Source organism: Acomys russatus, chromosome 12 (genome assembly GCF_903995435.1).
Source record: "Acomys russatus chromosome 12, mAcoRus1.1, whole genome shotgun sequence".
Taxonomy (NCBI): Eukaryota; Metazoa; Chordata; class Mammalia; order Rodentia; family Muridae; genus Acomys; species Acomys russatus.
In genome coordinates this window covers 12835697-12846578 of record NC_067148.1, presented here as the reverse complement: position 1 = coordinate 12846578, position 10882 = coordinate 12835697, and the positions used below count along the sequence as shown (strand labels likewise).

The 10882-nt window shown below is 45.7% G+C and overlaps 1 protein-coding gene across 2 annotated transcripts in view; it reads right to left on the bottom strand.

Annotated features, from left to right (window-relative positions):
* Positions 1–266: 266 nt before the first annotated feature.
* Positions 267–10882, bottom strand: part of Cflar (CASP8 and FADD like apoptosis regulator) — a 64647-nt gene continuing 54031 nt past the window's right edge. Inside the window, exons 12-13 of one of the 2 annotated variants that reach the window (XR_007831473.1) lie at positions 2015–2166; positions 267–332 (exon numbers count right to left, since the gene is read on the bottom strand). The gene's annotated coding sequence lies outside the window, so the exon portion shown is untranslated. Of the gene's footprint in view, positions 333–1812; positions 2167–10882 lie in introns of those variants that run through there. The other variant, XM_051153858.1, reaches the window with a different exon arrangement.

Genomic DNA, 10882 nt, shown 5'->3' with positions numbered 1-10882 from the left:
TTCCCAATGTGGTGGCACCAGAAGCTGGCATCAGGACTGCCTGTGGCCAGAAGGTGCCCTGGCTTTAACGGTGTGAAAACTTCAAAAGGGAAGGAAAGCAAGAGGTGTGGCCACCAGCAAAAGCATGTAAGCCCAACATACAGGATGCTCAGGGACCAGGACGAAGACACAGCAAAGTAAAATAAACCTTTTTTCCTTCTTTCTTCTTCTTCTTCTTCTTCTTCCTCCTCCTCCTCCTCCTCTTCCTCCTCTTCTTCTCAAGATAGGATCTGCTATTGTTACTGAAGTGGGGGGTCACAGCCTGTTTCCCTAGCCGGGTTTGGACAACTGTCCTTAATAAGCCAATTGAAAGAGACAAATGAAGAGTGGAAAGCATGAAAAGGAGATTTTCTCAGTGCAGCCACACTGAGAAGAGGGACGAAAGGGACACAAAGTTCCCCCAAGTCCATCTTCTGGGGTCCTGAAGTAAAACTGCAGTTTAAATAGACGGCCAAGTGGCTGGAGAGATGGCTCAGTGGTTAAGAGTGCCACCTGCTCTTCCAGAGCTCCTGAGTTCAATTCCCAGCAACCACATGGTGGCTCACAACCATGTATAAATGTGATCTGATACCCTCTTCTGCAAATAAAGCACTCACATGCAATAAATAAAATAAATAAATCTTTAAAAAAAAAATAAATAGACGGCCAAGAATCTGCATATCTAGGCAGTTCTGCTCACACTGCTGTCCTGCTCACCCTGCTGTCCTGCTCACACTGCAGATCTGCTTACACTGCTGTCCTGTCCTGCTCACACTGTTGTCTTGCTCACACTGCTGTCTTGCTCACATTGCTGTCCTATCCTGCTCACACTGCTGTCCTGTCCTGTTCACATTGCTACCCTGCTCACACTGCTGTCCTGTCCTGTTCACATTGCTGTCCTGTCCTGTTCACACTGCTGTCCTGTCCTGCTCACTCTGCTGTCTTTCTCACAGTGCAGTCCTGCTCACACTGCAATCCTGCTCACACTGCAATCCTGCTCACACTGCTGTCCTGCTCACACTGCAATCCTGCTCACACTGCTGTCCTGCTCACACTGCAATCCTGCTCACACTGCAATCCTGCTCACACTGCTGTCCTGCTCACACTGCAATCCTGCTCACACTGCAATCCTGCTCACACTGCAATCCTGCTCACACTGCAATCCTGCTCACACTGCTGTCCTGCTCACACTGCAATCCTGCTCACACTGCTGTCCTGCTCACACTGCAATCTTGCTCACACAGCTGTCCTGCTCACACCGCTGTCCTGCTCACACTGCTGTCCTGCTCACACCGCTGTCCTGCTCACACCGCTGTCCTGCTCACACCGCTGTCCTGCTCACACTGCTATCCTGCTCACGCTGCAGCCCCGCCCACCACTGACCCATCATTGGCCTTGCTTCTGGTTCGTCATCTAAGTTGTTCTGATGCCACCCTGGGCCTGCTTTTCCCCGCAGGATACCCAGGCACCATTTCAGGCACCATTTCAGGTGTGCAGCTGAGCCAGGCCAGAGATTTGTCAGGATCGCAGCCGGCATCAGTGTGGGAGAAACAGCCTTCTCCAGAGACAATTTTCAGTGAAACAGCTCTGTTTATTGGGGGAGGTAGTCACATAGCCTGTTGGCCTAATTACAGGTTAAACATCCTCTCTCCTTATAAGGACATGTCCAGCAAGCACCTAGACTTCCTTTTCATGTCAAGAGGCATTCCCAGCACCTCAGCACCAGCCAATAATGTACACCAAAACCCCCTACACACTCCCTAAGGTTTATACAGCCCTCATCCCCCGCCCTCACTGAGAAATCTGGTAGAAAACTCTCCTCCAGCTGAGAAGCATCAGTCCCAGCATCAACAATTATTTAGTGCCCTTTTAAAATTCCCAGCTATATACATGCACATGTGCACGCTTGTGTGAGCACATGTGCATGCACATGCAACTTGTACACACATGTACAAACATATACATATTATTTTTAAAAAGTGGTTCCTGATATTACCTTATAAACTTGTAATCCCAGCCGGTGTAGAGGTGCACACCTTTAATCCCAGTACCAAGGAGGCACAAAGAAGACGTTCTCTGTGAGTTTGAGGCCAGCTTGGTCTACATAGGGAGTTCCAGGACAGCCAGAGCTGCATAGAGAAACTCAATCTGAAAACAAACAAACAAACAAAAAAAGAAAGAATTATAATCCCATCTGAGCCACCTCCAGGGCCACCCAATAATCTCTTTTATCAAGAAGAGAGTGGGAGCATTTCTTGGCAACCTTCAGGGTGCAACTTCAAGGTCACCAAAATACCAAAATGGCTACCGCTTGGATTTTCCTTCCAGGAGCTCACAGTTCAAATTGGACTCGTTGTACCCTTTTCCAGCATGGCTCTCCTCACTCATATGATTAAAAACATGTGTTTTAAAAGCCTTTGGGGGCTGGGAAGATGGTTCCGCAGATAAAGTTTCTGCTACGCAAGTAGGAGGGCTTGAGCTCCGATTCCCCCAGCACCCATCAAAGCTTGGTGTGGCTGTCTACACTTTTTTGTTTGTTTGTTTGTTTTTTGTTGTTGTTTTTTTTGTTTTTGTTTTGACATTTCAGTATTTATTGACTGAAGCAGGTATCATCAATGCCACAGCTACAGAATATACCCTGAGCAGCTTGTTAATCCTGTACATGAAAAAAAAAAAAAAGACAAATTTGGTTTAAAAAGTCACAATTTTATAAAAATGGTTTTCTTATCTTCTGCCAAGGTGGCTGTCTACACTTGAAACCCCAGTGCTGGGAGAGGAAAGAAAAAAACTGGATCCACAGAGCTCACAATGACCACCATTCTAAACAACCAATCAGCTCCAGGCTCAGTAAGAGACAGCTCAGAGAGCAAATGGAGTGCATTAAAGGAAGATGCCCAATACTGACCTCTGGCACATACACACACACACACACACACACACACACACACACACACACACACACACACACAGAAGTTCTGCACCTTGCCTCCTGTATCCTGTCCTTCTCTTCCCTTCTAAAACCTTTTATAATAAATTGATAAGTGTGCCCTCCCCCCATCAGACTACAGATGTATTGGATATTGAAACCAGGCCAGCGAGGTGGTTTAGCTGCTATGGCCTGAGTTTAATCCAAGGGACCCACATTGGTGGAAGGAGGGAAGCAGTGACCCCAAAGTTACCTTCCGACCTCACACCTGTGCCATGACACGGCCCACACACATACACACATTCTCGAACAAAAAGATAATAAGTTTAACTTGAGGAGATGGCTGGGGAGATGACTCTGTAGTTTAGAACACTTGCTGCTACTGCAGAAGACCTGGTTTTGATTCCCAGCACACACACATTAGTTCATAACCTTCATAACTCCAGTTCTAAGGGACCCAATACCCTCTTCCGACCTCTTCCTGGAACTAGGCATGTATGTGGTGAACCTCTATATTGCATAGAAAACACTCGTATGTGTAAAAATAAATCTCCCCAAAATGTTTTAAATGCCCCCAATGAGACTATAGAATTCAACAGCAATCTCTTTATTCATACATAGATATTGCTTGTGTGTTTGTGTAAAAACCAGTAGATAAAAGGGAATAAAATAGCTTGGTGGTGGTGGCACACACCTTTAATCCCAGCACTTGGAAGGCAGAGGCAGGCAGATCTCTGTGTTCGAGGCCAGCCTGGTCTATAGAGTAGGTTCCAAGCCAACCAGGGATACACAGAAAAATCCAGTCTTTATATACAAAACCAGAAGATAAAATATACTGTAAGATAAACACTGTATAGAGTCCTGCATCAACTTTTCCTTTGGCTTTTATTCCAATCCCCTTTGCAGTTTCCCTCTCCCTCTTTTAAAGATGCCCCTGAGCCCATTCTAGCAATGTCTTCCGGACAACACTCCCTGTTTACGCTGCCTTGCTGCCCCCTGGTGGAACTATTAGGCATTTATCACAAATGACATGAAATTTCACAACTAGAATAACCAAGGAAGGATGAGAAACACCCATGATTCTGCCAAAGATGTGATCTGGGTGTAAGTGGCCAGGAGTTTGCTACCACAGAAAAAATGTAAAGAAAATCTTCTAAATATCTGAAAACTAAACAGCACACTTGTAAATAATTCACAGGTCAAAACATGAAATCAAGGAAAAACGAAGTAGTGATGTTTGGATGTTCACACAGTGGAAGAGGTGAGACATGGTCCCTCGGTGAACATGATGCTTAGCATTCCAACTAGGCTGGCTTGCCATAAAGCTCCAGTGGGCCACACAGCGGTGGGGTTATAGGCGCGTATGGCCATGTGTGTGGGGGGGGGGGGCACTAGGAAACTTGGACTTAAGGCCACTTGCCTGCCCAGCAAGACCTCTTGGCCAGGAAGCCTTTTCTCAGTCTCATCTTTCCTCTCCATTTCAATTAGTGAGACTACATGGTGTCTCCAGATAAGCCTTGGATAGAATTAACATCCGGTACAGTGAAGCCAGGAACCACAAGAGTGGTGCAAGGGGTTTAGAATGTGTCTTGTTCTAGTAACTGGGCTTCTAGTGAGAGTCCCAGAAAATTATCGGCTTGCAGGTCGGATAACAAAGGGGCCTGAAGCACATGGCTTTGCTTCTTTGATGACACATAACTTCAACTGGATCCCAAGGTGAGGGGCTCCCCTCCCTTCTCAGGTCCCCCAAAGACTCCCTCTCCCTGCCTTCCTAACCTGTCTCCAAGTGACAACTGTGAAATGACCTTGGCCCCTAGTCAGATCTAGACAGATCTGAAGTCAAATCTTGGCCCTGCCTGTCACGAAGAACTCAGGTACCTTCCTTTGCTTCACCGAGCCCCAGTCTTCACACGTGGAAAAAGACTAGTCAGCCCAGGACGTGAAGTTTGCATAGATAGTTTTACGCAAAGTAGGTGCACACAAATTGGTGTCTACAGACACTCATTGCCCCCCTCCCCCTCCAGCTAGGAGCTGGCTTCTTCCTGGTGCTGCCAGGACGAGGAAGGGAGGCAGGAAGCTTGGCTTTTAGCCAGGCTTCCGGCCAGTCAAGACACAATGCCAGCTGGGAGTCAACTGCTCGGGGCAGGTGATTCATCTTCCTCTAACCATTTGCGCAGCCACTGACACTCCGTGGGGACTGCCCTTTTCTACCCCAGCTTCCTTGGAAGCTCAGACACACCTGTCAGGCAATTGTTTTTTATTGCCTGACTTGGTGCTTTGCCCCTTATTAATTATTTTATTGTTTGAAAAATACCGCTCATAGTGAAAACTTGTTTCATAACTTGAGAGTTACGAAAAGCCAACCTAGTTGACACATGTGAAATACTTAAAGCAGCGGCTAGCACCCAGGGGAACTTAAGTGTAGACAAATGTGTGCATATGTGTCTGTGAGAGGGGACAGGGACAGAATAACGTCTACCAAGTCCAGGTCAGAGCTGGGGGATGGGGTCACACACCTTTAATCCCAGCCCTTGGGAGGCAGAGGCAGCCTGGTCTACATAGTGAGTGCCAGGACCATCAGGGTTACACAGGGGAATTCCTGTCTCGAAAAACAAACAAACAAAAAGACCAAGAAACACTAGGGAGCGTGAACTCTACTTTAAAAACAAAAATCAAGCAGGGTGAGGTTGCACACACCTGTAATAATCCCAGCAGAGGCAGGAGGATCGCTATGAGTTCGAGGCCAGCCTGGTCTACAAAGTAAGTCCCAGGACAGCCAAGGCTACACAGAGAAACCCTGTCTCAAACAAACAAACAAAAACAAAACTGAAATTTAAATTTCTTTTAAAAACCAAGGTCAAAAACAAAGCAAAACAAAAAAATAAATTAAAAAGAAAAAGAAAAAAAATCAAGGTCAATATGCCCTCTGGTACAAAGTCACTTTTCTTTGACCTCGTTTTATGACAGTATAGCCAACAGGTGTGCCCAAGTTTTTCACATTGTAACTCAACATCGTATCCCACAAAGTTCATGCTTAAAAATCACACAATCTGCCAGGCACAGTGGCGCACACCTGTAATCCCAGTGCTTAGGGAGACAGAAGCAGGAGGATCGCTGTGAGTTTAAGGCCAGCCTGGTCTACAGAGCGAATCCGGGACAGCCAAGGCTACACAGAGAAACCCTTTTTCTGAAGGGGGAAAAAAAATCACACAATCAAGTTACAAAAAAGAAAACACCCTCAAATATTCACAGTGTTTTCGGTAAGTTTATGATTTGTTTGTTGGGCCCCATTCTTAACTATCCTAGGGCCCAGGCTGCTTCCTGGGTAACGGGGGTGGGGGGGGTGGGAGGGTGGGGGGGGGGGGGGGGGGGGGGGGGGTGGAGGGGGTGACAAGCCCAGCTATAGAGGACCAACTACCCTAGCCATCTGGCACAGTTTTAAGCTTTGCCTGTAGAGGGCGCTGAAAGGACAATGCAAAGCCAGGCAGAGAGGAACTAACTTGCCCTTCCCTGCTCCGGTAGTAGGGTAGCCAGTGCATACAGGCCACCCTGTGGGGCTCGAGGCTCGCTAGAAGAAATCTGTGGCAGTATGTGAGTGGGCAGGTCCCTGCTCCCCAGCTCCTCTGCTGGCCGCGCCCTCCAGTCAACGTTTCTCTCACGATAAAGCTACATAGCCATCTAGATCAGGGCCCAGTGTTGGTGAGCTTGGCCCGAGTGTCCCCATTCTACTCCGTGAGTACCCTCCTCAGCCCTGCAGACCCCAGCTGTTCACCACAGCGGCCCAGCATCGTTCAGAGGGCTCTTGAGCCTTTACTAATCATCTGAGTTAGAGTTTCTATTGCTGTAATAATACACCATGACCAAAAGCGACTTGAGGAGGGAAGGGTTTAATTTCTTCTTACCACGCTCAAGTCACACACAATCACTCAGGGAAGCCAAGGCGGGAACTCACAGGTAGGAACCTGGAGGCAAAAAAACGGAAGCAGAGGCCGTGAAGGAGTGCTGCTTACTGGCTTGCTCCAAAAGGCTTGCTCTGTTCTAGTTCTGATATGACCCAGGACCACCAGGCCAGGGATGGCGCTCCCCACAGTGAGTTGGGCCCTCCCACATCAGTCATTAACCAAGAAAATGCCTGGCACACTTGTCTATAGGCCAATCTGATGGGGGCATTTTCTTAATTGGGATGCCTCTTCACAGATCTGCTCAAATTTGTATTAAGATGACAAAAATCAGCCAGGTGTCACATGCTTGTAATCCCAGCACTCAGGAGGCTGTGAGCTCGAGGCCAGACTGGTCTACAAAATAAGTCCAGGACAGCCAGGGCTACACAGAGAAACCCTGTCTCAGGGGGGGAAAAACTCATTGTAATTGTTTCTACAGAACCATATAAGAACAACCTCATGAAACAGAGGAACCAGAAATAAGCCAGAGACACTTAACTCTTGAATGGTGGTGTCAAAAAATATACATTAAAGAGCTGTTTCAACACATGTTGCTAGGAAAACTAGACACAGCTACTGTGTAACATTATGAAACTAGATCCCTATCTCTCACTCTATTAAAAAAAAAATGCTTCAAAATAGATCTTAGTGCAAGACCTGAACATTTGAAACTGTAAAGGACAACTTGGGTGGGGGGGTGGGGGCCTTAAGATGCAAGCATAGACAACAGCTTCCCCGGCAGAACTCCTGTAGCTTGGGAGATGCTAGCTAGAACTAGAAAGATTTTTTTCTGTGGTATTTTATCAAACTGAAAGCCTTCTGCAGAGCGAAAGGAAGAATGAGAAGAACGAAGGGACTACTTACTATGTGCGGAAAAGAAAAAAAAAAAAATCCCTGCAAGCTGCTCATCCAAGAGGGAGTTAAGAGCCAACATAGAAAATGGAGTTTAAAAACTGATCAGCAAGAACAGACAACCCAATCAAATAACAGACACTTTCTAACTGAAGATGAACAAATGATCAAAGGATATATGAAAACATGCTCAGCATCTTTAGCCTTCAGGGAAGTGTCAACCAATCAAACTATTGACAGTCTCTTTCATCTTAGTCAGAAGGGCTATCACAGGGAAACAAAAGCCAACAAATATAAGGTTACGGAGAGGGAAAAGGAACCTTTAAACGTGACTGATGGGTGTGGAAATCAGTTCCGCCAGCTTGGAAGCCTTCTCTTCCCCTCAACATTGAAACTAAGGGGCAGGAGAGATGGCTCAGTGGTTAAGTGAACTGGCTGCTCTTCCAGAGGACCCAGGTTCAGTGCCCCGCACCCCCATGGTGGCTCACAACCATCTGGAAGTCCTTGGGGGAATCCAACACCTTCTTGTGGCCCCCAAAGTGCACCCAGCACGCTGACGTACATGGAGACAACACAGCCGTGTGCATAACAGTTTTAAGAGTGAAAAATAGAATTACTGTATAATTTGTCTATACCACTTCAGAGAAGAGACCTAGAAGAATGAAACTCAGCTTAATTAGCTAAACTCCACACCCACCTTGGCCTCAGCACTCTCCACAAAACCAAGTTTGGGAATCAGCCCAGGCGCCCACCAGTCAATAACAAGTATATGAAGTATTCTATAGTGGTGGTTTGCTTCAGACATAAAGAATGAAACTATGCCATTTGCTGGGAAAGGGATGGAATTGAAAACCATCATGTTTATATATATATATATATATATATATATATATATATATATATATATGTATGTGTGTGTGTGTGTGTGTGTGTGTGTGTGTGTGTGTGTGTGTGTGTGTATATATATATATATATATATATATATATATATATATATATATATATATATATATATATATGCCAGACTCCAAAAGCCCAGCTCTCAAATGTGAAATTCAGGCAGGAGGGAGCATGAAAAAAATAGGGTAACAATTAGAGGCTTGGACAAAGAAAGGGAGAGAGACTATCCATCTGAGTGGATACCTTCGAAAGACATTATACACATCCATAGAAGTGTCGTGAGGAAGCTCATACTTGGCACAATAAACAAAAGCTAATAAAAATAAATTTTGGAAAAAGAGAGCTTAACACTGAAGATGGCCTCGTTTGGCAGCATGCCTGCCCGTCATAACTGGGCAGGCAGTCCACACCTGTAATCCTGGCACCCGGGAGATAAAGGCACTGGGGTCAGGAAAAAAAAAAAAAGAAAGGAAAAACTGAAATGAGAACTGCTCTATTAAGCTTGGCCTGCAAGGTCCACTGAGGTGAATGTAACCATTATACACAGAAAGTGCCGGTCATCCACAGAGTCCAAATATGCAAAACGACTTCTCAGTCCTACTTACTAGATTCTGGCAATTTGGTTAAAAGGAAGAGAGAGAGAGAGAGAGAGAGAGAGAGAGAGAGAGAGAGAGAGAGAGAGAGAGAGAGAGAGAGAAAGGAGGGAGAGAAGAGGTTTTTGCTTGTTTTATTTATCCCTTTGTTTAAATAGTGAAAAACTGTGAATGGCTTTAATATCATATTAAATATGGCCCCATGAATGAAAGACAAAACAGATATTATGTCATATGTGTGTTATGATAAATACCAAGACATCAGACATTTTTTAAGAGTTATTTTTAATGAAGACCCCTTAAAATTAACCAGTGATTGTGCCTGGAATCCAAGCACACAGGCAGCAGAGGCAAAAGGCCATAAGTTCCAGGCCTGAGACTCAGTAACAGAAAAACAAAACAAAACAAAACAACAACAACAACAAACAATCGTTGACAAAACAAAAACCACATTATAGTTGAAATTCTCCATCCCCCGGCATTGTTTACATCAGGACTTCATATAAAGATACAGCAGCTGAGACAACGAGGCTGAACTAACTCGTCAATGAACCAACAGAATACAACTAAGGTCACAGGCTAGACCCTGCAAATGCAACCACCTGACCTTTGAAAAGCATCAAAGGGATGCGATTGGAAAATGCTCTTTCAGTTCGTGGTGCAGAACAAGCCAAAAAGCCTGAAAAAAAATCTGCATACCAATCTTAGCTTTTTACAAATTTAACTCAAAACTTATCACAGAGGCACAAAATACAGACGATTATAATTTCGAGACCATAACGCGGGGGGCGGGGAGAGAAATTACCTTCAGCTTGGCAATGTTTTCTGTGTCTTCTAAAATTACATGTATTGATTCTGTGCACATATGCTGTGTAGGAAGGCCACTGCGTGGAGCCCAGAGGACAACTTTCTGAAGCTGCAGCTCTCCTGGGAAGTCAGGGTTCAGCCTCGGCAGGAAGCACCTTTCTTTCCCTCTGGACCTGGATGCCACTATTTTCCTTCTCGTATGACAGTCCAAGGGTAGGGAATCTGGGTATGTTGCTCCTGTTTCGTTTTTCACCAGGGATGGGCATGGCACTGTCTGGCCTCAAATTTGTGGCGATCCTCCCGCCTTAGCGTGCCGGGCGCTATGAGCCCATGTATGGGCTTCCATGCCTGCCTGGTTCTGCTCTTTAATGCTCCCATCCAAGAAGGCTGTCTCTTGTTCACCATTTGGCTACCCCTTTCATGTAGCCATTATGTGTGAGAATTAGAACGCTAGCCATCACATCTACCATTAACAGTTTGACGAGGAAATGTCCTCCACAAAGCACACATGTGGAACGCTTGATTCTCGGTTCCTGGAACAGTAGATTTTTTTTTTTTTTTCAAGATAAAGCACTGGAATTGAAATGGGGTGGGAGGGATTTGAGTACAGCAAGGTTCACTACCTAGCCAACTTTACAAGACTGACCTCAACTATAACAAGAATAAGTGGCATAAGAAATACACTTACTATTGGAAATGTACTCCTTTACTCTGTGAGGAGAAGGGATTTCAAATGCTACGGATGAGAAGGGCTCAAGTGACCCCACCCATGGCTCATTCACAGAAACGGGAAGAGTTGGTGGGGGCTGGGATGGAACTGGAGTTGGGGTGGGGGAGGGGGAGTG